Source organism: Gopherus evgoodei, chromosome 5, assembly GCF_007399415.2.
Source record: "Gopherus evgoodei ecotype Sinaloan lineage chromosome 5, rGopEvg1_v1.p, whole genome shotgun sequence".
NCBI lineage: Eukaryota > Metazoa > Chordata > Testudines > Testudinidae > Gopherus > Gopherus evgoodei.
In genome coordinates this window covers 101407725-101434560 of record NC_044326.1, presented here as the reverse complement: position 1 = coordinate 101434560, position 26836 = coordinate 101407725, and positions in this window count along the sequence as shown.

The following is a 26836-nucleotide window of genomic DNA, read 5'->3' as shown; positions in this document are numbered from 1 at the left end:
TGCTATTTTAAAACATGGAACACAGAGGTATTCATTACTGTTAGTAATGATTTTCTTTTATTACATAGCTGATAAGGTATCCTGCACCAGTGGTACCGGATGGTTTTACATAGTTTAAAATGAAACGGTACTGATTTTAGTAAGAGACAAAAAATCAGTCTACTCTCTTGACCATAGCCTTTAATTTGATCAGCCAACTATGAGCTTAGTCTGGTGGGAAGAAATTATGCTTGCTCAACTTACCTAAAAAGTGATCTGTTCTATGTGTAAGTGTATTTCCCTAGTGAGCAAATTCCAGAGTGCAAACCCACTAGTTAGCTTGTGATATCAAGTAAAGCACTGGGGAGGAATGAAAAACAACTCGTTATCCCTTAAGGTACACTTAGGCCTAGTTCATTTAGGGTTCTGTGAATGGTAATTAGTACAATACTCTGATTTCAGCTGGCAAACAATGTGCAGTCAGAGCGGAGAACAGAGTTCAGATGGCTGCCGAGACAGTCCCAGGTGAAGCAGATGCAGCAAGTTACAACTGGTGCAGATGGTGAGATACTGAGGGTATATCTACACTCGCAGCTGGGAGCATGGTTCCTGGGTGGGCAGGCAGACACACACAACACTAGCTCTGCTTGAGCTAGCATGCTAAAAATAAGTATGGACACAGAGGCATGGCTGGCAGCCTGGGCTACACTGCCCCCCCCACAAAGTATAAGTCTGCCTTACCCTATGGGTATATACTCAAGTGTTTAGCCCAAGCTGCTGCCCATGTTGCTGTGACCACACTATTTTTTAGCATGCTAGTGCAAGCACGGCTAGTGCATTTGTCTGTTCATGCTGGGAAGAACATTCCCAGCAGCTGTGTAGGCATATCCTAAGGGTCTGATTCTGCATCCCTTACACAAATGGAGTAGTACTTTGCCATGAAAGTAGACCCATTAAAAGTGCTTCTTAGCATGAGTAAGGATGACAGAATTGGATCCTTATTTAGATGAAGCAAACTAATGTAGCTGGAGTCCTGAAGAACTTATGTAATGCACTGGCTAAGCATGTGTGACACTTGCAAAATACAAGAGAGTTACATTCTGCATGATTGAGGAGAGGCACGGAAAGGCATAAGTGCATATTCCTGATTAGATGTTTGGAAAAATGTCAAGGCAATTGAAAAAATCATTTTGTGGCCAGAAACCTTTTAATTTTAAAATTTGCAGAGTATCAAATGGAAATAATAAAGGAGTCATAAAAAGAGACAAAGAAGGGAAAAAAGGATTACTTTCACATCCTCTGTGCTTGTTAAGTGACAAGCATTTGGAAGCACATGGAGATCACCATGTACCTCAGCCAAGCTTCAGGCTTCATGAGTGCTTTGAAAAAGTTTGGGCTGGAATTCAAGTTTCAGGTATTTTAAAGTATACTAGTCGCTATTTTATTGTCTTGAAACTTGCGTTAACTCTTTTAGGGAATAATACTTTTCAATATAGAGCAGCACAAAATTCTCAGGTTTATTTTTACCAGCAGCAAACACACCTTTCCTTCCGTTTTGCTAACCTATCACACACTATGCATTTTCCTATGCAAGGACTTCAGCAGGTAATTGATATTTGATATTGTGGTAGAAATTAGTTATGATATAGCTGGCAAGTGGCTGGATTTAGTTTTTTTTTCTGAGAAGGTTTTTATTTATTACACATTGTTAATTTTAGAGTTATATTTTCCCACCTGTTGTATTTGCTATCCATCACTGATCTGTTTTCTGCCATATTTTCAGTGCTAATTTAAGTTACTAACAAAAATATGAAGCCCAAAATCTGAATTGGTTGCTTTTGTTTGCTGTAGCCCCTATGCTAATTACATATTTATTAGCGATTCGTGGTTGCATTGTAAATTAAGTGAGCTGAATTTCCGAGTAAGAGAGTCAGTGTTACTGAAATCGTGTGAGCAACACATACAGTTGCATAATTCAGAAGACTTGGAGTGGGAGTGATGTAACACAGCAACTAGCAAGCTATGTTTCACCTTACTGTGACAGACCACAAGTGATATGTATATTTAGTACTCCGCACCTGACTGTTCAGATGAGGGGCTTGAGGGTACCACAAGGACACAGTCTATAGTAAGAGGAAGAAAATTGCTATATGCTACAATACTATTCAAGGGAAAGATTTGTGGGCCTGGGAGGCACCACAGTTACCTCCCTGCTGGCCACTTTCTCTGGGGGTAAGAATTTGCTGCCTGTCTATACCAGTGGCAAATTATAACACTATGCTGTGTCAGCTCACTGTGCTGGCTGGAGCACTGGGGCTTGGCAGAAAATGCAGAACCAGGCTGAAACCATTCCCTGCCTCTGTCCCCTCAGACCCACCCTGATTTTGGGTGCACTGTTGCGCACCCAAATCAAAGGTCCACACAGGTGTGTAAAGGGTTTGTTGTTGAATAGGCCGTTATGTGAGCATGTGGTCCAATCACAATCTCACTCCAATTAATTACTAATGGCATGGCAAGTGGGTGTAGCTTGCAACCAGGTCAGACATTTTGCAAAAGTCAAATGGTTTGCTGTTTCAAATGGCATCACGTGATGTGCCAAAGATTCTGTCCACCTGCATCATCAATCAGCAGCATCACTTCTTTTACAGGTATCCAACTGTAAGAGGTGCTGCTAACCTACCACTTCCTTTTTCCCCTGTAGCTATGTGATTCACAGGAAATTTTCTGTTTTCTGGGAATTTATTTGCTACAAACCTTGCCAGACCCTCTTGTTGTCTAATCAAGTCCTGCTCCACGGTATGTTCTCCGCTTTTTGAACACCACTCACAGGTAGTAGAAATGCTCTTCTTTGAAAGCAATCCTTGCAAGCAGTGTTCTTTTCTCACCTCCTTAAAGAAGAAAGTGCTCCTTGAAAACAGCTCTTGTCCCTAGTGTGCCTCCTCTACTTGCACTACATTGATGATATCATCATCATATGGACCCCTGTGAAGGAGGCCCTTGAAGAATCTGCCTGGATTTCGACAATTTCCACCCCATCAGCCTTAGCCTGGATGAGTCCACACAAGAGATCCACTTCCTGGACACTACAGTGCAAATAAGTGATGGTCCCATAAACACCACCCTATATCGGAATCCTACTGACCGCTATACTTACTTACATGCCTCCAACTTCCATCCAGTACACATCATACGATCCATTGTCTACAGCCAAGCCCTAAGATACAATGCATGTGCTCCAATCCCTCAGACAGAGATAAACACCTACAAGATCTTTATCAAGCATTCTTAAAATACAGTACCCACCTGGGGAAGTGAGGAAACAGATTAACAGAGCAAGATGGGTACCCAGAAGTCACCTAGTAAAGGACAGGCTCAACAAGGAAAATAACAGAACATTGGCCATCATGTACAGCCCCCAGCTAAAACCTCTCCAGCACATCATCAGTGATCTACAGCCTATCCTGGAAAATGATCCCTCACTCTTACAGACCTTGGGAGGCAGGCCAGTCCTCGCTTACAACAGCCCCCTGAACCTGAAGCAAATACATCACACCACAGAAACACTAGCCCAGGAACCAATCCCTGTAACAAACCCTGTTGCCAACTCTGTTCCCATATCTACTCTAGCGACACCATCAGAGGACCCAACCACACCAGCCACACCATCAGGGACTCATTCACCAGCACATCTACTAATGTGATATATGCCATCATATGCCAGCAATGCTTCTCTGCCATGTACGTTGGCCAAACCGGACAGTCTCTACATAAAAGAATAAATAGATACAAATCAGACATCAGGAATGGTAACATACAAAAGCCAGTAGGAGAAAAGTTCAATCTCCCTGGGCATTCAATAACAGATTTAAAAGTAGCCATCCTTCAACAAAAAAACTTCAAAAACAGACTTCAAAGAGAAACTGCAGAGCTACAATTCATTTGCAAACATAACACCATTAATTTGGGCTTGAATAGGGACTGGGAGTGGCTGGCTCTCTACAAAAGCAATTTTCCCTCTCATGGTATTGACACCTCCTCATCAATTACTGGGAGTGGATCACATCCACCGTGACTGAATTGGCCCTGTCAACACAGGTTCTCCACTTGTAAGGTAACTCCCTTCCCTTCTCTTCATGTGCCAGTACATTTATGCCTGTATCTGTAATTTTCACTCCTTGCATCTGAAGAAGGGGTGGAGGGGGGAGTTACCCACGAAAGCTTATGCCCAAATACATCTGTTAGTCTGTAAGATGCCACCAGACTCCTCATTATATTCAGGATATTTCTCTTGTGTGATCATAGCCCAATAGCATCCAAGGGTAATATTATAAATCTAGGGCCTATATTACATTCTTTGTTATAGGGAAAAGTAGCCTAAAAACCAAGTTAAGTGGATAAAATTCTCAGATATCTTCCATCACGATCTGTTAAGTCACTTGTGCTACTATGGAAATCAGTTTTAATGACTCAGGAATATGAGTCAATTCTGTGAAATAAATTTCTTTCAAATATCCATTATCTGAAGAATCTCCATTCCTGCAGATACTGGATTCCCCGTGGTGATGGAAATTACACCTTTCTTCCTCTAAACATGAAGTCAGAATAGCTATAATCTACGCTCTTTACTGGAAATGGTTTATGTAAACTTGGAAGCAAGTCTAACCAAGTCCAAGGTATTTCTTCTCATTGCTTTGGTAAAATGGAAACAGAATGAATATTTGAAGTAAATTGACCAAGCAGTCTCACCCTACTGTAGCCCTATAGTCTTGAACTGCCGCTTCCTCACATCTCAGAACCAGTGTGAGTCAGTGTGATTGTCTGTTTTTGTTCAGCCAGAAATAGCAGAAACTGTTAATTAGAGCTGAGCAAATTATTTACTTAGTGAATTTATCTCTTTCTGTTAAAATGTCTGTGGGGAGATGATTTTGTTGTCACATCCTAAACCACTGAGGCCCAGACTGTGTCCCTTAGAATCATGAATGGAGAGGACCCTTCACACATAGAACTTTGTCATACTACATGGAAGGGGATCGTCAGCTGCCTCTTTGACACCATCCTTCTCTGGTTCCCAGAGAAGCTTCTAGATATGTTTGGGGATCAGCAAAGAGCAGAAACTAAGTGGAGCAGCTAAGTAGAAATAAGGGGGTCAGGGCCCGTTTGGGTTGAGCCAGCATTATCTTTTCTGAGGCACTCCTGAATACTGGGACCATGGCTGCTGTCATAGTGTGGGGTTCTTAGTATCATGTTACTGATGGAACTGTGCTGCTAGGGACAGGAAGGCAGAGGGGAGTGGACCTGGAGGTTAAGGGTTTGGGATGGGCTCTCTGAGCTTTTCCATATACAGTGAGTAGGCAAATCACACCTTCCAGAAAAGTTTCATAGTAGCTGCCGAGTTAGTCTGTATCCACAAAAAGAACAGAAGTACTTGTGGCACCTTAGAGACTAACTAGTTTATTTCAGCATGAGCTTTCTGAAATAAATTTGTTAGTCTCTAAGGTGCCACAAGTACTCCTGTTCTTCTTACCAGAAAAGATCTCTTCAAGGGGATCTTTAGAGATTTCCTCCCCCAGATACCCTGCTGTCAGATGTATTACATTGTTTGCTGACTTTCAAGTTTTATTGGTTAGTAAAGGCCTCAGCCTCATGATATTTCATAGATGTAAAATGAAGATTCAAGATTAATATCCAATGACTAATACAATGAATTGAGTTTTGTATTCTGGAATAATGAATCAGTAATACATTGTAAATGAAGTGCTGAAATAGGGCTTGATCATGTAATGTGTTGAGTAAGGTGAGTTGAAAGATTCTGTCAAAACTCCTTTTTCTGCTGAAAACTGGGATTTTGTAAAAATGAAAAGTGTATGCTGTCCATGGAACAGTGTCTAGTTTGCCTAAACAACATGTTTTTGGTTTTCTGCCGAAAACTGAATACTTTGATTCAGAAAAGCCACTATGATGTCTCATGGGACATGTAGCTTGAGTGACTAATCCCCCCGTTTTCCTTCATGGGCTGGCTCATCATCTATGATGCACCATAACCATGTGACTCCGATGATAAACAGGGTGTCTCAGCAAGAAGGAAGACCCTGGTGTATCACATAAGTAGTAGTCTGGCCAACAGGCCCACCCCACAAATGAGAGTGGGAGCATAAATCAACTGAACTATAACTCCCATGAGTCATTGTAGCAGTATTCCCAAATCAAAATGTTTGGTTTTCAGTTTTTCACAGAAAACTTGAAAATTTCCACAAAAGTAACCATTTTTCTGACCAACTCATGTAGACATCTGATCACCTTGAGCTTCCACTGATCTCAGCACCGAGAATTCTCAGCACCTTGCTGAACATCAAGTTCCATACCATGTTACTTCAGTATATCTTTGATAAGGTGGACATTACATTCCTAATTCATTTCCTTTTATGATTTCAGAATACAAAAGTCATCCTGATTGACAAGTTGCAGAGGCCTCATTACTTTCTCCAGTGAATTTTTTAATTTTGAAAGATATCAGAAAATGACCAATAAACACTGAGGAGCAGTTACAGGGATCTAATTGTCAAATGCATGGCTTCTGACATTTGATGAGCTAGAGATATTATCCCTGAGCTGAAAATTACTCTCCAAAGTTGGCATCTACTGTATTTCTGTTACAGCTGTCTCCTTAACAGCAGCAAATCTTACTGGGAAACAGAAGGAATGATCTACCTCACCTTTCCTCTCTATGAGAAACCTGAGGTATCAGAGCCCTAACTGGTCAGTGATTTTGTTTATCAAAGTTACATATTGTATGGTGCTCCTAAACATGCTTGGGATTCAGCTCACTGACTCCTGCCACAATTCCACTCGTGTAACATTCACAGTGACATGGATGACAAATATACTGTAGCCTCCATGAAAATGTCAGAACAACTGTATAATTATTACTTAAACTCTTCAGGGGTGTCTACTTGTTGTTGAGCCTGATGTACTCCTAATGAGGCTCAAAGATGATCTAGAGAATTACACCTTGATATGATCCTCAAATGGCTGACAATGTTCAGATGAATTTTGTTAAAAGATAAGACTGGCTGAGATGCTTTATTGTATTATATTCTTTCATATGTCATTTTAAGAGTTGCTTTTAAGAGTCTCTAGAGTTTCCAAACTCTTTTGTTTTAGAAATGTACATAAATAATGTATACACACGTATGTATGTGAAAGCATGCAACTGTTTATAATTTTCCATAATTATGCCTTATGATAGTCCTATGCATTAAGCTCATGAAGAAGATTGTCCACCATAAAATGTTTTCAGCAAAAGGCATGAAATATATTTACATAAGGTGAAATAAAGAAACTGAAATAAAGAACTTCTTATATAAAGGAGTAACCTCTGTCCCTTGTCTTGCACCTCTGCTCTGTTGCCATTTTGCTGATATCTGCATCACATGCATTTTATAGGACTAGAACATTCTTTTCAATGGTCTGGGGGGGCTTGCAGAGAAATTGGTCCGTTAGGGTTACTGCAAATAAAAGATGACCTCATTAGTCAATTATTTCTTTGTCTAAAAGAGGTCATTAAATTTGATGATGGAAGCTGTCAATGTATAAAAATGTACAACTGAATGAAAGGTGAGAACAAATGCTGACAAGTATAGTATACACACAGTATTCCTGACAAGATACAGGGCTGAGCTAAGCAAATGCCTCATAAAGCTTTTTTAGCAGGAGGACAGTAAAATCCTTCCTTTAAGGTGATTTGGCTTTTTACTAAGCATTTATGTGGAGACAGGGGTCTACCACGGTAGGTAGGGTGCTTGTTTTTACTAGATGTTGCAGACACCACTGCAATATAACCTTACTTTATTATGGCACTAAAACTATTAAATTGTTATAGTCTCTTTCCCTTGCAGTAAAGATTTTCTCTGACCAAAAGAGGGTAGTCATTCTTTTTCTACACTAGTTATTGTTTTTGACAGGTAATCATCTGAATATCTTTTAAAGGCCATAGAGGATTAGGTTCTCTTTGTACTAAATGGCTGCATAGGGAAATGATTTAGAGTTCATTATAAAGAATGATGGGTAACTCCCAACCAGTCCAGTCCCTTTTAACATTTTAAGAAATGCTAAAGCAACTACCTTCTGCCTCTTTTGTTATCAATTTACTTCAATCAAAGTATAATAAATAGTGATGGGCAAACAAGAAGTTCAGAGGTCTGTTACAGTTTGGATGCTTATTCAGTGCTCTTTGGTTTAAGGATCAGGCTCTCTGGCAACAATTCCAGTTCTTTCTCTTTCCAAGTGAGTGGCTGTTTTTGTAAGAACAGGATTTCTCATCTTTTCAGTTCCTGTCTAAGCTGAAAACAAGAAGTGCAGATGTCCACAGCAAGTTTAGGACTGGATTCAGAAATATACTTAAGCACAATCCACTGACACCATGGGTGACTACGCTTGTGCCTAAAGTTATGCTTGGGTTTAAGTAGTTTGGTAAAACAAGGCCTGAAAAAGAGTGAAAATAACTTTTTGGACCTCAGATAAAGTTTGGGTCAGGCCTTAATTTAATCCATTTTATTTGCTCATCCCTGAAACGATGCATGATAACCCACAGTGGCCATACTCTTTAAAAAATTAAGAAAAAAAGTGGAATCCTCTAGGCTGGCAATGTTCCAGTGGCAGTAAAAATTCCAATTAAGAAATCATCAGTAGCTCAAGAATATTGGAAAATAAAAATTCTGTATTGTTGGTAAAGAATATAGTCTTATGCTACCCATGTGCTGACTCAGAAGGAACACGGGGGAGGGATGCCTGGGCGTAGACAACTGGGGTTTTGGGAAATGCCTTAAACCTCCCCTTCAACCTAAAAATTTAGGAATTATGTTACTAAATACAGGAAACACAGCCTGGAACAGAAGCTCATTTATCTCACTTTTTAAAAATTGACAAATTTAGTTACGGCACAAAACTACTTATTAAAGTGATATTCAACAACTATTTTATTGTTTGTTTGTTTTTTAAAATTCCAACTCCCCTACATTAATTAAATAATTAAAAAAAAAGTGTCTATGTCCTGGGATGGGTGGGTCAAAATGTAGAGGAAAAGGGCTTTAATCTAATCATTTGTTATTTAGAGAATGAAAGGTAATTTCAAATGATAAAGAAAGGAAAGGGGAGATTTTAATCCAGTAATTGTTACAGGGCTAAGTATTACAAATACAGTCAAGTTGGATTTGTATAAAGAGTTTATTTAACTGGTATAAGTGAAGGTTAATTCATAAACATAATCAGTAATATTAATTATATTGCAGTGCACAAAATTATGGCAGACACTCTACCTTCTAATATAGAAAAATTGTGCATGGTGCCAGCCCATAATATGATCTAATGTAACACAAAGTGAAATGAAGGGGTAATGATTATTTGTATTACCATAGATCAGAACCCAATCGTACAAGGCAAGAACAAAAGAAGATCCCTGCCCCAAAGAGTTTACACTTGACTTAACGTTAAGCTGTAATACAGCTATTCTCTTCCAGGCTATTTATTCCAAATGTAAACATGTATTGTAAGGTTCACTGTCAAATCTGGTTGACCTGAATATACATGTAAATGGTCAACAAGGTAAAAATAATTACACTGAATGTCTAATAGCTAAATAATATAATATAAAAAGAAGGAAGGACTTGCAGGGTAAGAGTTGTGTCTAAACATTTGTAGGGGGAGGTCATGGTGTCTGCTGCAGTACAAAGTAGCCATTCCCCCTGTATAGGAGAATCAACAAAGACTGAACCTCCTGTAAAAATTACTCACTTGCTCATCCTCCAGGGGGCATGGCAGGGAGAAGAAGGGCATGTCTGAGGTGTCTCCAAATTCAGTGGTCCCTAGCTGCAGGATAAACCATTAGGTCAATGATCAGCCCTGAGGATATTCTAACTTACTACTTACTGATCAGGGGACTGCACTTAGCCAGCTAAAGCCAGCTTTGCTTTCAGAGCCCAGTTGTGTGCTGAACATACCTCAGCCAGAGCAGAGGTTCTAGCCCAACGTATTTCTTAAACACATTCTTAGAGCACCGGAAAATATTTTAAAAAGCATCTGGAGCTTTCAGTGACAGAAATAAAGAAGAGTAATTGCTACTTTAATAGCAGAACACTTGCTTGTAGTTGATGTAACAAAAAGACAAAGATGGAATAGAATAGTTCTAGTTGTGAGTGGTGCTAATAGAGGACGAGATTTAACTCTGTATTCCCCTAATTACAGCAAATCAATTACAAATGCTTTCATGGCACTATCCTCCTGCCCTGAACTGGTGTGGAAGCACAGGGCTTCCATGCAGATGGCCCTTACTTCCTGTGCATCTCTCAGGAATATCCTGCTTTCACATGGAATGATTGGGGGGAAATCTTGTTATCCTTCTCCTGGAGTGTCTTCCTGGAGGTAGCTACCTTGGAGGGATCACTCTACCCCATAATTATTATCTCTTGATCTGACCATGTTCCAATTGAATTAACACTCTAAGACTTGTTCTGAAATATCTAATGTCTATTGATCCTTCAATGCAGGCTGCAAGACATAGAATCATAGGGTATATCTGCACTGCATCTGGGTGCATGCTTCCAGCATAAGTAGACAAATGAGATCTTACAAGTAGAATGGCATTAATACTTCACTCTCTCTACTGGAAATGCTTTGCCTGATACATTGTACGTTGCATTTGCCTTTTTCACAGCCGCATCACATTGGTGGTTCCTCATCATGCTGTGATAGACCAACACACCCAGATCTCTACCCTCCTCGGTTGCTTCCAGCTGATGAGCCCCAAATTGTAGAAGTTATTATTAGACCCAAAGTTCATGACATTGCACTTTGTGCTATTGGATTTCACCTATTTTTGTCACTCCAGTGTTCAAAGTTATCTACATTTTTCTGCAGAACATTCCAATTCTTCTCTGTATTGACAATACCTCTAACAAATTTAATTAGCACACTCCTACTTTTTGTGCCAAGGATCATTAATAAAAAATTGAACAGCATTGGTTTCAAGACCAGTCTCTGAGGAATTCCATTAATAACCATTCTCCAGTCCGACAGTTCCCCTTTCAGCACAGCCCATTGCTTGCTCTGCTTTATTTAGTCAGTTTCTTATCCACCTTACCATTTTTGTACTAATTTAGCTAATAATTTCCCTTGTGCTACAATGTTAAATGCTCTATTGAAGTCCAAGTATATTAGATGTACTGCACTTCCCTTATCTAGAAAAAAATCAGTTATTTTTTTCAAAGAAGGAAATTAGGTTAGTCTGGCATGATCTACCTTTGGTAAACCTATGTTGCATTACGTCACCTTTTCATTTAGCTCCATGAATTGAATTTAATTATTTCCTTCACAATTTGTTAGCTTTGCATGCCACTGAGGTTAGACTAACAGGTCTGTAATTGCCCACATAACTTTTTTTCCGCCTTGCTTAAATATAGGTGTGATGTTAGCTATTTTACAGCCATATGGCACTACCCCCAAATAGACAGATTTATTAAAAATCATTGCTACCAGACTAGCAATCTCATGTGCCAGTTCTTTCAATATTCTGAGCACATATCTTCTTTACATAGCTGCTGAAGAAACAAGTATTTTTGGGTGAGATGTTCAGATAAAATGAGGAATTTCATTTCATTTTGTATTGCTTGGTAATTTAGTTTTATTGTATCTTATGCAGTTACCGTTACTATTTTAATCTGTTGTACTTTTAACTATTTGCCAGAGGTGCCCAGCATTTAAGTCTAAATAAATTAAACAAAAAAATACATAAATGAGAACAGACCAACCCTTCACCCTCAAAGTGGAGTTTAATATCGTTAGAAGATTATATATGTGTTAAGAAAAATATGTAAACTTTAAATGATTACTCTAATAATATCGAGAGATAATCACAGCGGTAAATTAGGAGGCAGATGGAGCTGTAATTAGGGGACAGTTGATAAGTTTACATTCAGAAATGAAAACGTCTAGAGAGCTAATGGAAGCATTACAACATCAGCATAAACTAAGCTGGGTTTCCATGTAAGCTTGTCATAAATTTACCATTAGTAGAGGTAAACTGAGTGTAGTTCTATTTGAAAAACTGAAAATCCTTTAAGATACCAATGTCGAATGTATGAGTAATGAATGCATCCGATGAAGTGGGTATTCACCCATGAAAGCTCATGCTCCAAAACTTCTGTTAGTCTATAAAGTGCCACAAGACTCTTTGCTGCTTTTTCAAATAAAAACCTGTTTCTCTAGTATGAAGCAGGGATACAGTATATCAGACTACTATAATTAAGAAATTACTATACAGAATTGCACATATCTAATAATGAATGCAGAAGAAGTAATACATAAAAGGGAAAAGGTAAGTTTTTCAGTAAGCAAAGTTACTATATTGGTCATCCTACAGATCTACAGTACACAGAATCATTTTTAAATAATTCTGATAAATCCTAATAACACATTCATTATTCTAGTCAATCTTTACTTATGTTCTCTGAAATAAACTAAGCATCGTATAAGCCATTTTAGACAACTATATTAAGGCATGATCGATTCAGTTAGCAGCCAAGACAGGACAGCAACGGGCCACAAAGCAGAAAATGTATGTTGCCAAAGTGTGAATAGGCTGCAGGGTGAACCCTGTTTTTGAGCTAAGTGGAAGAGGTGTACTAGTATTTACAATCTTTGAAAAGCACAATGCTCTAAATTTAAGTGATTGTGATGTATATCAGGGCACCTGTTAAATGGATGTGAGTATAGCAGAAGTAAAACTCAACTGCATTTGGAAAACTTTAGGTACCTCCAAAACGGGTATTCTGGCCTTGCAGGTAGATCTGAAAATTTTTATTCTTCCATCCTTTCAAACAGTGAGAGTGACATAATGTGTTTGAACCGTTTGTGAAGAAGAGGGACTGCACATAGGTAGATCTGTATAAAATTGTCTTTCTTTCATTTTAAACAATGGCCCCAATCAGCATGCACATCGGATTCTATCCCATCCCCTTTCTTCCCATAATTCCTTTGCTTCTCTGCTTTTTTAACCTCTGACTAGCTATACTTGAGACACCTGTCCTAGTTCTAGGTTGGGCTGTCAAGCAATTGAACAAATTGGTCATGAGATTAAAAAATTGCAATTAATCACAGTTTTAATCAGACTGTTAAACAGAGATTAAACTTCCTGTTAAACTGGTTTTATTGAGCTTGGTGGGCTCCCTTCAGCTGAGTGAGCCCTTGTTTGTAAGGGAGGGAGGATTTTACCTTAGGGACTCTGCATGTGGCAGGGGAGGAGAGGCTGGTGCAGGGAATTTGAACTTACCAGGCTCCTGTTCTCTAGTGGCACCTCCTGGAGTGCAGGGCTGCACAGGGGCATTGGGATATGGCGTGGGGGCAGCAGGGTGTGTGTCGGTCCCCAGAGTGAGGGGCCAGCCCGGGACAATGGGGCATGGTGCGGTCAGGATCCCTCTCTCTCTGCTGGAGCTGGGATAGGAACCACTTCCCCTTTCCTCTCTGCTCCTCACCCTCTGGTGGCAGCTTGGGTATTGCGCCTGATTAGACACTATCATGTCCCTCTGCAGCTGATGCCTCCCTCCCCACCCATTAATTTTGTTTTCAGCTAATTGCAGGTGTTAATTGCAATTGACAGCCCTTGTTCCAGAGTCCACCAAGAACACCCTCTTTAGGTGTCTGACTCCCAGATGTCACCTCTCTTGGGCAGAGTCCTGGGTTTCATTATCTTCTGACCAGGGATTTTAAGGCTGCACAGCTCCTTGCCTTACACTGTGATATTCCCAGAAAGCCAGACTGTCTAAAAAGGCTAGTGTAAGTTCTTTGCTTTCTCTCCGAGGGCTCTGACCAGTGTATTATATACAGTTAGAAGTTACCATACAATTCCTTCTAAGCTAGCACATTTAAGGGTTTTTTTCCATAATTCTTTTACACCTTAAGAATTAAAGTTCATACACACATGCTAAATGCTTCCCAGAGATTATTCCCCAACTACAGCCTAGAGCTTTATAGGTTTTAGTCCTTCTAAACTCACAAGTGGGTTTTCCCCCTGGTTACAAGTTCATAGACTCATAGACTTAAGGTCAGAAGGGACTATTATGGTCATCTAGTCTGACCTGCACAATGCAGGCCACAGAATCTCACCCATCCACTCCTGTAACAACCCCCTAACCTATGTCTGAGTTACTGAAGTCCTCAAATCATGGTTTAAAGACCTCAAGGTACAGAGAATCCTCCAGCAAGTGACCCATGCCCCACGCTGCAGAGGAAGGCGAAAAACCTCCAGGGCCTCTGCCAATCTTCCCTGGAGGAAAATTCCTTCCCGACCCCAAATATGGCGATCAGTTAAACCCTGAGCATGTGGGCAAGACTCACCAGCCAGTACCCAGGAAAGAATTCTCTGTAGTAACTCATATACCACCTCATCTCACATCCCATCAGGCATATTTACCTGCTAATAATCAAAGATCAATTAATTGCCAAAACTAGGCTATCCCATCATACCATCCCCTCCATAAACTTATCATCAAGCTTAGTCTTGAAGCCAGATATATCTTTTTCCCCCACTACTCCCCTTGGAAGGCTATTCCAGAACTTCACCCCTCTAATGATTAGACACCTTCATCAAATTTCAAGTCTAAACTTCCTAGTGTCCAGTTTATATCCATTTGTTCTTGTGTCCACATTGGTACTAAGCTTAAATAATTCCTCTCCCTCTCTGATAGTTATCCCTCTGATATGTTTATAGAAAGCAATCATATCTCCCCTTAGCCTTCTTTTGGTTAGGCTAAACAAGCCAAGCTCTTTCAGTCTCCTTTCATAAGACAGGTTTTCCATTCCTTGGCTCATCCTAGTAGCCCTTCTCTGCACCTGTTCCAATTTGAATTCAGCCTTCTTAAACATGGGAGACCAGAACTGCACACAGTATTCCAGATGCGGTCTCACCAGTGCCTTGTATAAGTTCATATCAGTCTTAGATCCAGATCCAGAATGAAGGCGAATCAGCCATTTATTTATACCTCTTGGACCTTTGATCTTAGCCTTCTGTAATAGGTAATAAGCACACAATGTCCCTGTAACACCCAAGAAGATTACATAGACTCCTGGGATTCTGTCTGCTGGCAGCTCAGGGAGGGATCCCTCCGCTGGGTTTTTCCTGCCCTATGGATGAGTCCCAATTTGTAGTGTTTGCTGGGATATTTCCCCAGCCAGGCTGAGTTTTCCCTCCAGCTCCCTAGGTGAGACCAGTCACCACATGGTCAGCTCTGCTCTGTCTGCTAATACAGGGAAGCTGCCTGCTGAGTGTGTGACTGGAGGCTGGGCTAGGAGGCTACCGTTTGGATGTTAATGTAGTTGTATAACCTACACCTTGAGCCCTGCACCCCTTTGTGGTGAGGGGAAATCGTGGGACCGACGCTGCCTGATTTCTGCCTGAGGAGGATCCCTGCCAGCAGACAGCAGCTCCTCTGCAGTGACTGAGGAGTCCAGAGTCATCTTCGAACCTGAGGATCATTCTTGGAGTTTGCACGAGCTTCTAGTTAGTTACTCAGGGAATTTGTTTTGGGCACCCCCCTATTCCCTGAACTGTGTCCTCAAGCCAGGGAGTAAGGGTTTGAGGATTTTATAACCACCTATGGAGTGATTTACCACCTCCTCCCACTTGTGAGTTCTTTGGGCTGTACTGAACCCAGTCAGCCACACTGCTAAACCACTGCAGAGAAGAATTCTGTGGTTATAGGTCATCAAGGACCCCAGCAAAGTAAGCATACCGACAGGACACTAAGTTTTTCTTTGCTACACCAAGTCATGGGTATTTTCAGTGTGAGTACTGCTGACCCTAAAAATAATGTTTCACCCTATTATGTTGTATTTGTCTCCTGTTTAATATAATTATTGTGTTGAATATATTTTTATGTGTTGTGTTATTTCTTGGAAGTCTCCAACTATCTGGCAAGTACATGGGGATTACTCTGTAGTTAGGATTTTCGGCCCAAGTTGCCCTGGTGACCCTGCCAGGAAGGAGTGAGGGGGGTGGAGGTACTGCCAAATGATTTCATAGAAAAAAAAGAACCAAGATACACCTTGCTGAGTGGGTGGCGGGATCCAAAAGAACCCAGACTTGTCCATTAAAACCTGTAAGCGGATTGGCATCAAAGGAGGTAACCTGGTGGAGAGGGGTGCTACATCCCTTTCTTCAGGGCATAACTTCAAAAGGGTGGGTTTTTGCATAACTGGAGAGGTGGAATTTGCATTATCTACTTCCCAGGGATTCCTCAGGAAATTCATTTAACATTTAGTGTCCCCCAAATCCACGCTTATCTGGTACAATTCAGTATAGTCTTTTGAATCCCTTTATATTTCCCAGGTCTCACTTCTGTCACATCTCCCCCTAGGAAGATGTATACAATCCTGGCTCACTTTAATATTTAACTTAATACTATAAGGTCTTCCAAGGATGTTGCAGGAAATTGCTGTATCTGTCATAATACCTACACAATTTGGGTGTCCTAATACTAGATTAACCATTCCTAGGACTGAAAATTAACTAGCTTTAGTCAGATTGTGCTATGTCCAGACTTGTTTTCAGAAGTAGTATTTTGGGAAATGACATCATAGCAGGTTGGAGAGGGTTCCTTGTTGTGAATGTCAGGGAGATTAGTTTGTAAAAGGTACAGTGTTGGCTCATCTCTGGAAATACTGTGCATTTTTTCAGCCAAAAATATTGGTCCTGATTCCTCTCACATCACTTTTACATAAGTGTAACTTCATTGACTTCAGTCAGATTATTCCAAATGTAGAGCTCTGTAACTGAGCGTAGAATCACACCCAGCAATTTCAAGATGGGCCTGAGTTACAAAATTTGGCTGCAGTGAATTCAGGATTTCAGTAGGGACAGAGGGCCTGAATGACATTCCTTTAGGCCAGATTCTCTGATCTACTAAATGTACTTTTCACTGTGGATGCAGAAAGTGGCCTGTTAGCAGCCAGAGGTGTCCACTAATAGGCTCCCTTGTGAAAGGGAACTCTCTGATGAGAAGAAGCTTATGCAGGAGATGACTCTGCTGGAAGGACTGGCATCTTAGTGATGGGCATGGGCTGCATGGGGAGATCCATGACAGAGCAGAGCTCTGCTGCTTCTCATGATCTTCCAGTGGCATAAATTAGGCCCGCACAAGGGCAACAATAACTTGCGCTGCAGCTTAGTAGCCCTGAATCAGAGAACTACAAATGAGTCCCTTTGGGGCTCCTTCACTGTAGTTAATCTTAGAGAATGAAAGTCAGTGATTTCAATGGGCTTCAGATCTAACCAGAATATTTATCATTTAAAATCTTTACCTCTGCTGGATTCGGTGACAGTTCTTTGGCTATTCATCCCCGTGGAAAAAAAACCTACTGTACTTATTTCAGGGTCTAAATATAGACTTTGGAGGCTAACATCAGATACCTGTTTTGGAAAATATTAGCCATTAATATTGATTGGGAAAGATGTAATATTCAGATTTTAATGGTAACAGGGCCAGACGATAATATTTAAATGTGGTTTGAGTTTGATTCTCAACACCCACAAAATTTGAGGGTGTTCATAGCTGGGGTTTTGATTTGCACTAATTTCTAATATTTTTATGCAGAAGATAGTTGACTCTCCATTTCATCACTATGGGATAATAACCATGTGCTTCTATCTACCCGGACACTTTAGAAATTCAAACCGAAGAAAACATTTAACTCCTTTAAGTCAACATGTGAGCCCTATTTATATATAATGAAGTTTCAAAGAAAAGCTTTCTTTTGCCTGTTACATTGCTATAGCAGCTGTTTTATTCTGAATAGATATAAAGACATTTAAATCAATGGCACATGTGGAATATCAATTACAAAGTCCTCTAGAGCTTTCCAACTAGGAAACCTGATGGAGTCAGTTTCTCATATGCTGCTAATTTGTAACGTGTGGTAACCTATCAGTTAACAATTATTCTGGGTACACTTATGCAGTATTTCTGGGAATCATCCTTAGACACATTATTTACAACAACCGTCAGCAAATATATTATTAATCCCATCAGAACAACACTCAGCATCAACCACTCCCTGATCTGTATAGGAATGTGAGAATCATGCAGCAGAGCTGCTAGCTGACATATCACATCTTTTTGCAACAGATCTGATTTCTTTTGTTTTGTTTTTTTCTTAGTGTTTTGTAGTCTTAGATTTAGGTAAAAAACAGGGCTGTCAAGTGATTAAAAAATGAATTGCAATAAATCTTACGGTTAATAATAGAATACCATTTATTTAAATATTACAACACAGAATGCAAAGTGAACAGTGCTCACTTTATATTTGTTTTTTATTACAAATATTTTCACAGTAGAAAACAAAATTTACCCTACCTTTCCCTATGTCACTAGTATATAGAAGTACCACAGCCATCAGCTCCTCCCCAGCACTGCTCTCAAATCTGTCTAGATGTCTTGTGAGATCCACAATCAATCTGGCAATTTATCATGTGTTTCTCCCAGTCATCACAAACCTATCTATAATTCTAATAATCAGATCTCTCGGTTCCCTCAATAGAAGAGGTATACTCAGTGTGAGAGGTACCTGGACATCATCTGGAATGAGGGTGTAAAGTGTGAGATTGTTTTCTCCCACTTCAGCTTGATGTTCTCCTTCCCTGAGACTTTCATACTCCTTAACAGCACAGATGCTGTTGGACTGGGGGTGAGATTGCTGTATTGTGTCCCTGAAAGTCTATTTTTGTTAGGTTCCTGGTTTAAGGATCTTTAGACCCTCAGTGTAGAGAATGAAGTCTCCTCTTATTTTATATATAAATAATCATTTTGATTAACTTAAAAAAAGCCCAAGAGGAAGATGGAATTGCAGAAGGACAGGTGTAAAGTTTTGTAGAGGTGAACAAATACCTGCAGTATATATTGATTTGTATAGAAAAAAGTTCAGGCAACACTCAATTTTGAGTTGTGGGTTTTTTTGTTTTTTTCTTGAAGCTAGAACATGTAAGTGCATAAAGGAAAGTGGTTTCTTTTATGTATTAGTATGCGTTTGGAGACCATGCACTCCACTTTTCTCAAAAGTCAATTACAAATGATCAAAATTACAAAATCATATCCACCTTCAGAAAAAATAGATCTCTGCCCAACATGCTGGTATACCATACCACATAAACTTACTTTAAAGGTAGTTTTTATTTAACATCCTAGTTCTCACATAACTCATGTTACTAGCCAAGTTTCTGATACTATGTCATTTATCAACTGATCAGCTGTGTCTTCATGAATCACTGTCTCCAATCTTGACATAAGCCTTGTCTCTAAGGCCACCTGGGCTTTGTCACTATTCAACTGTTGAAAAGAAACAGCATCTCATTAAAATGGGGCCAGATACTCAGATGATATAAGGGGGATATCTGAGTTTTCCTCCCTGACATCTTTTAATTTTGCTGAGTTTGCTCTTGTGACCCCTTTTGTTAAAAACAAACAAACTATACACAGTAGTATATACAGCAGTTGATAAGCAGTTCCTATGTACTGCATGTGCAAGGGCTATTCATACAAGAAAAAAAACATTCACTCTAAATCTAAATATGCCCATGATTTAAACACTGCAAGGCCCCTAGCTGCAAAGAGATATTCTAATTCAGAGAAAGTTTGAGAAAGAAAAAACCAAGAACAAGATATTTCACATTGTTCCTTTAAAAAGCAATGTGACACTTCCTGTTTTATGGATTAAAAGTCTGCATCAAAACTAGGGCCCACCTCCACCATTGCACCTATGCAGATGGACTTTCACCTGTCAAAGCCTCATTAAAGACAATGCAGATCCACGCAGGAGCAAGGGTCCATCTGCTTGCATCCATTGCAGATGACGACCAACATTTGCTAGTGCGCTAGTGTAAATTAGAAAGCTTTATTGTAATTCACCACTATCTAGTCCTGGTAGCTCTTTTCAAATGCACATATTTAGACAATTTATTTTTTCTAAATCAGCACTCATTTTAATCTTCATAAAAGGATGGCTCTGCTCAATGTATTTGTCATATTGAGTTTGTTTTGAGACTTCTTTTTCCTGCCCCCTACAATTAAAATGTATTATTATAATTTATAATAGAAGGAATTGAATCCAGATGAACATGTACTTTTATTGTACACTACTATAAATTGTGGATAATTTATAAAAGAATCTCTGATGGATTCGATTAGGAGAATTGACTGTTTGGCTCAACTGTGGAGGAGTTTCAGATCTATATCTTTTCTGAAACTGCATTTGGGAATTTGGTATTTGTGACAGTTAGCTACTGTTAGCTAACTAATCAAGCAAAGAGAAGGGCTGTGTCCACTTCCTGAAATAACTCTGCTAATCTATTTCAGTCTTGACCTGCAACATACATCACTATTCCAGCCTTGGGTCAGGAAGGAGAAACTGCCAAACTATACTGTTGACCAAAGAAAAGGAGTTCACTCAAGCCCCTAGCTAAGAGACCAGCACAGTATTGAGTGTTATCATCTAGCTCCTTGTGTTGTTGAGGAATAGGAGTCTAGAGTAAAGTGATCAGAAAGTGTCATAAATAAATAAGGGTTACATCTTTGCATTGATCTGCATGTGGAACTCATTCCTGAAATCAATAGGGAATTCTGCAGGCGGTTAAAAACAATCCATTGGCAGGATATGACCTTAAATGAGATAAGATAAGGACTCCCAAATAATTTTGGCTTCTTATTACAGGAAAGATAGGTTACTTCTTCTTATCCCCTAATCCTCCTCCCACCATCCTCAAGCAACATGGAAAAGATTTTGACATCATATTAGCCATTGTTTTGTAATATTAATTTGTGACCTACATGCTTGGCTGATTTGCTGTAACTTGCACTGAATTGCTGTGGGTTTACTTTAGGGAAGAGTGATTAATGTAGCAGAATGAAATTACTAGCCAAGCACTTATTACTAACAGTATCACTCACATCAATGTACATTGTCACATGTTGCATATTGTAGAGGAATAAGCTCTGAAGACAATTGCTGTGCATCAAAATTCAACAGTGTGTTGAAGTGAAAACAAGGATAGATATCTTGGGTGTTACTAAGAATTTTCTCCTCTCTGATATATCTTTTCATAAATGAAGACATTTCAGGGTGTTTTGTTGAGCAATTAGGACACAGAACTGGCAGTCAGGACTACTGGGTTATATCCTGACTGTGCCACTGGCTAGCAGTGTGATATAGGGCCAGTCTTTTTAGGGTGGGATTTTTAAAAGCATTTCAATGATCCAAACCAACAAATAGCTTTCAAGTTGACCTCATAAATCCTCCTTTCATGAATATTCATAAGACTGCCTATTTGTGTGAGCTCCCCCTCCCCCCAACCCACGAATGTTCCCATGAAGGAAGACAGCTCATATGAACTATTTTGGAAAGTGGGTAAAAGGTTTGAGCATCACCAAAGGTCTTATTTGAAGAACTATTGGTGAGTGTTTTCATGCAGTATTTGCCAGGTTCTAGTAACTTGCTGTGTTTAGCTCCAGCTAAAATCTGGAATTGCTGAGGTGTGTGGAAAATTTAATATTTAGAGCAAAACAAAACAAAAATAGTTACTCAGACAGTATCCACCCTCAAAATAATGGTGGGTTCAGTTCATGTTTCTGTAAAGATGTCTGCTTGCCTTTATCTTGTTTGCCTTTTTTAAACACTTCCATTTAAAAAGGTATACTCAATTGTGTGTAGTAGATAGTACTTTATGGAAGGTTCATGCTAGACAGATGTAGAATGTGTCTCCACTTGGATTTTTTCAAACCTGTAATTCCCACTAGCTGCAACTCCACTGGCGCGGAAGATTATAGTTAAAATAGCTCACATTAGCTCAGATGCTTTTACCACTATGACATAAACCTATTCAGATCCTTGTCTAACCATTTCTTCCATTCGTTAAGATGCTTTCATGAGGAATTGTTTGAAAATTTCTTCTGTAGACAGAGCCAGGAGACTAAATTCCTCTTCATTCATTAAAGATATAGCAATGCAGGCTCATGCATGCCGCCCCAACAATGTGTCTTAATCCTGGTCTGAGAAGTCCAACTTCAGGGCTGATGTAATAAATCAGTCCCCATACACATGCAGTCCTCAGCTTCTCCTCAGAGTGCCAACAAGTGCGTCAATAAAGATGGTGTTTTTTATGCCACTGAGACCACTAAATATATTTCACATTGGCTGCCAAACATTGTTCAGACTATATCAACATTCAGTCACGACCAATATGAGCTGGATTTAAACAAGTACGCGGATATTAAGAGGCTCAACCCCATTGACAATTCACTGAGACATCCAGATCTTGCCTCTGACCCGAGTTAAGAGAGGAAAGATTATCATTATATGAACTGGTTGTTTCAGCTTTGGGAAATGTTTCTCCTTGCCTGTTGCACTACCCATAAATTCATGGAGGATATGGCCATAAATGGCTATTAGCCAGGATGGGCAGGGATGGTGTCCTTAACTTCTGTTTGCCAGAAGCTGGGAATGGGCGACAGGGGATGGATCACTTGATGATTATCTGTTCCATTCATTCCCTCTGGGGCACCTGGCATTGGCCACTGTCGGAAGACAGGATACTGGACTAGATGGACCAGTAGGGCCGTTCTTAAGAACAATCCCCACTTTTTCCCTGTCATAATACTGTCTAAACCTACACCACTGAAATCAATAGAAGTTTTGCCACCGACTTCAATGGCTGCTGGATCAAACCCACACTGAATACTCCCTCTTTCCATTTTGCAACAGTACACCTTCCTCTAGCCTGGTGCCACCCTTAGACTTAAACCATCTGATTTTCCACTCTACTACCAAGTGATTGGGCTAATAATAACTTGTCAAGTGATATCAACATTTCCCCAAACCATGGCAAATTTCAGTTACATACTGTCTTGAGCCTTCAAACACTTTGTGCGCATGCTTAACATAAACACTTGAGTAGTAGCATAAAATTAAATATGTGCAGAGGTGTTTGCAAGATCTAGGGTGAACCGATAGAAAGTGTGAAAAATCGGGACAGGGGGAAGAGGGTAATATGCACCTATATAAGAAAAAGCCCCAAATATTGGGACTGTCCCTATAAAACTGGGACATCTGGTCATTTTAGCAGAATCAGGTCTCAAATTTGAAAAATTTTGATATGTGAAATACTAACATATTTCTTCCAGCCTGTCATGGGGTCCACTCAGCATATATGGTTTAATGGGCAACCACTCGAGATGGGGGAGATGTTAGGGTGGGTGTGTGTGTGTATGTAAATAAACAGACTCAAAAGTAATGATTGTGGGAGAAAAAGAATGTTTTATCAAGAAAAAAAGTCTGTGTCATATTGCATCATTGTTCACGTTCCACTCAGAACTTGGAATATGGAGTTCTGACCATAGAGTTTGGCAAAATTCATCACCTGGACAAAAGAAATGTATTCATAACTCTAGATACTGAGCCAAATCAAACCCTTTCTTTTTAATTACAGGTGAACAACACCACATTTCTTACAAATAACATCAGCGCACTCCTGCTCTTTGAGTGATGGGATGTGTTAAGTAGAGACCATTAATTCAGCACAGCTGCATGTCTGTGAAGCACTTGGCACCTGCCACTGTTGGAAGACAGGATATTGGGCTAGATGTCCATTGGCCTGACCCAATATTCCTGTTCTTATTTCTCTTCTTGAGCTCTCCCTCCTGCACTCACAGGTCTGTGTTGTCAGATGTACTAGCAACAATCTGCCTAACTAATGGTTGGAAAAAATAGCCTCCTCTCCCAACAATAGATATTCAAAAATTTGACACTGTGTCCAGGCAATAGCTTTGCTAACTAATGAGAGCTTACCACTTTAAAAAAAAAGTTACCATTTTAACTTCTGGTGTCCAACATACTGCTCTAGTTTTGTGGAATGAATTGTAATGGGCCATCACATTAGTTATTTCTGTGGTCAGTGTCAAGCAACCAATCTTAGAGTGCCTTGCTCTCCCCAATACACGTATATGACAAGAGGAGATTGTCAAATTCTTTGCTTCCATGGAGTCAGAACAAGGTCATGATGGCAAGGCACTCAAAATTGACACTGTCCAGATGGAGTCATTCATTTAGCTTCTGGAGGACCCAATTTACACATTGATACCAGAGTGCAGAATGGAACCCTGAGAGGTGACACAGAATCTCCTACTCTAAATGCTAGACAATAATGCCCCTCAAAAGCAAGATATGGAGAAGAGAAAAAGGTGTGGGCTCTTTTGAGAATGGAGGGAAGGGTTTAAGCCATCTCTTTTATCAAGCCTATGTCTGAATGACTGGAGGTTGAATGTACAGCTTATTTAGGGAGTGAAGGTAAGATTCTATTTATATTTGTATCTATTTAAAAACTGCATGAACTAAGGGATGATTTTGATTGGCATTACTTGACAAGATCGCTTTCCATGTGGCTAGTCCTTCCAGAGGCAAAATTGGGAGTGGGAGGGAACAAAGAAATAATGGGATTTACTTGATATAAAATTGTACAAGTTAGTTTTGCATACACACATGGTGAAAATTTCACTATGTTTAGAAGTAAACCACAATCTATAGGACTATGGCGTAATATAAATGCATCTTTTAATTGGGTGAATGTGTGTACTACTCAGATGGGCCATCCTCCATGCACAGCTACCACTCCTCCTACACAGATGTGTGGGTCGGCTGCCTCTGAAGTACTGCCTTTCCCTTCCTACCCCAGGGAGTGGTAGACTAGGGAAGGAAGAGGGTAGTTTGTTAGGAGGCAGAAAGGCAATACAGCTCTTTTCCAGAGCTCTCTGGTAGGGATCCCCTTTTTTGAGGATGTTGCAAGCATACCAGTTGCTAAAGTGAGAAGGAGAGCCAGAGCTGCTGGGGCACATAGCTGCCAGGAGCACAGTGACAGCGAGTACATGGCCCTAGGGATTTGTGGGATTTGCAGGTGGCTCCTGTGGGCCATTCTACAGGAAGGCAAACTCCAGCGAATGGAAATGAACAGCTAGGGACAAACTGCAAAGGAATTGTCACAGAGTTTTCCTTCCTCATGGCCCTCTCCTACAAGTTTTGCCATGGAAGTGGGTAATCTGGCCCAGTATTAGTTAAATAGGCATGGTTATACATTCTTGTTTCAATGCGGTGGAATAAGCTTTTGACATATGTGAACACAGAGAGAAATCAGTAGAGAGCTCGATACCTTAATTCCCTTTTTGTTTTTCTTAATCACGTGTTTCTCTGGAGTAAAGCATTAATAAAGAGTGAGTGAAACCCAAGTAAGAACCTTAGGACTTGGTCCAATGACACTGTAGTTTGAAATAGTAAGCCAAATGTTAAATTAATGTGCATTTTGTATGCAAAGTCTGGCAATGCTGCTGTTAATTTTTTTCATAGTAACCTTGATGTACACATTGCATATAAGGAGTATTAAGGATTGCTATTTAAACTGGTAAAATGCTATATATATCATTATATGATTTTAATTCTGTCCTCAGATTTTCATGTAGTTATGCATGCAACTCCCAGTGATGTTGAGTCTGATAACAAAATTATATCCTGCATAGTTTCTCCAGGAAAGAAGGTTATTATGAAAGCCTTGGGCTAGTACAAACATGTAGTAAAGTCACTGAAAACTAGTTAGGTTGTGAACCACTGGCTTACACACTGGTGTATCTATGGCCTGTGAGCCATATGTGGTCCAGTTAGCATGAAGCTGCAACCCATGTGATATCCTCAGGGCCATACAGGTATATATATTGTGTGGATGTGGCCAACATAACGGAGAGAGCTGCATATGTGGCCCATAGTGGTAACCAGATTGAGAACCACTGCAAAGCCTTAAGAGTATTTTTGTAGTGACTGCTAATAAATTCAAGGCATTATTCCCACTGAGCTGCTTGCAAACAGGCAGTTCTGTGTAGATTTCAAGGGCTTGCTGTGTAATGCACTATAAAGCTTACACTAGGGAAGTAATTGTGCAGACTTGTGTGTTGAATTCCCATTGACTTCAATGGGAATTCTGTGCATGGAGGGTGTGCAGATGGGCCTTTAATTCAGTCAGATTAAAGCTGGTGGGAATTTTTTGATTAAATGGTTTTTCCATCAGAAAACGTTGATTCATCAAAACCAAAACTTTTTGTGGGAAACAGTTGGTTTTGATGAAACTTTCACTGGGAGGGTGTCTCAAGTCCAGGATACAAATTCTGCTCACAAAGAGAGATACCATCCCCAGAATATCCAATAGCCTGGGGGATAGGACACTCAGCTGGGCTGTGGGAGACTCAGGTCCCTGCTTCAAGTTAGGCTAAGCAGGGACTTGAATGTGGATTTTCCACATCCTCTCTGGCAGCCCTAGCTATCAATCTATGAGTTATTCTGAGATGGAAGTTCACTTTGACTTTTTTCTTGTGAAAAGTTTTGAAAGGTCTTGGGTTCATTCTAATGAACAATGGGAAGATTTTTTTAAGCCTCAAAGATTTTCGTGGGACAGGAAACCTTTTTCCTGCTCAACTCTAGGCAGGAGGTCAGCCTGCAACTGAATGCTTCATTCTTTGGGAAACAGATTTCCCTTTGCATCCTCAAAATACATACTACGTGCTGCCCAGGCAAGATGAAAAAAAAATGTAAGATTTTACTGTTACCTCTCCAAAGAGAGAATTTAATTAGAAAACAAGCAAATCACTCAATAGCTAGGAAAATCTGTCTGTATCAAGTTCTCTAGTAGTATTGTAATGTACACTCACAGGCCTGGATCCAGAAAGGGACTGAGGTGTTGTGACACTCATTCTCAAGAGGCCTAACTTTGAGGTCCTAGAAAAATCACAGG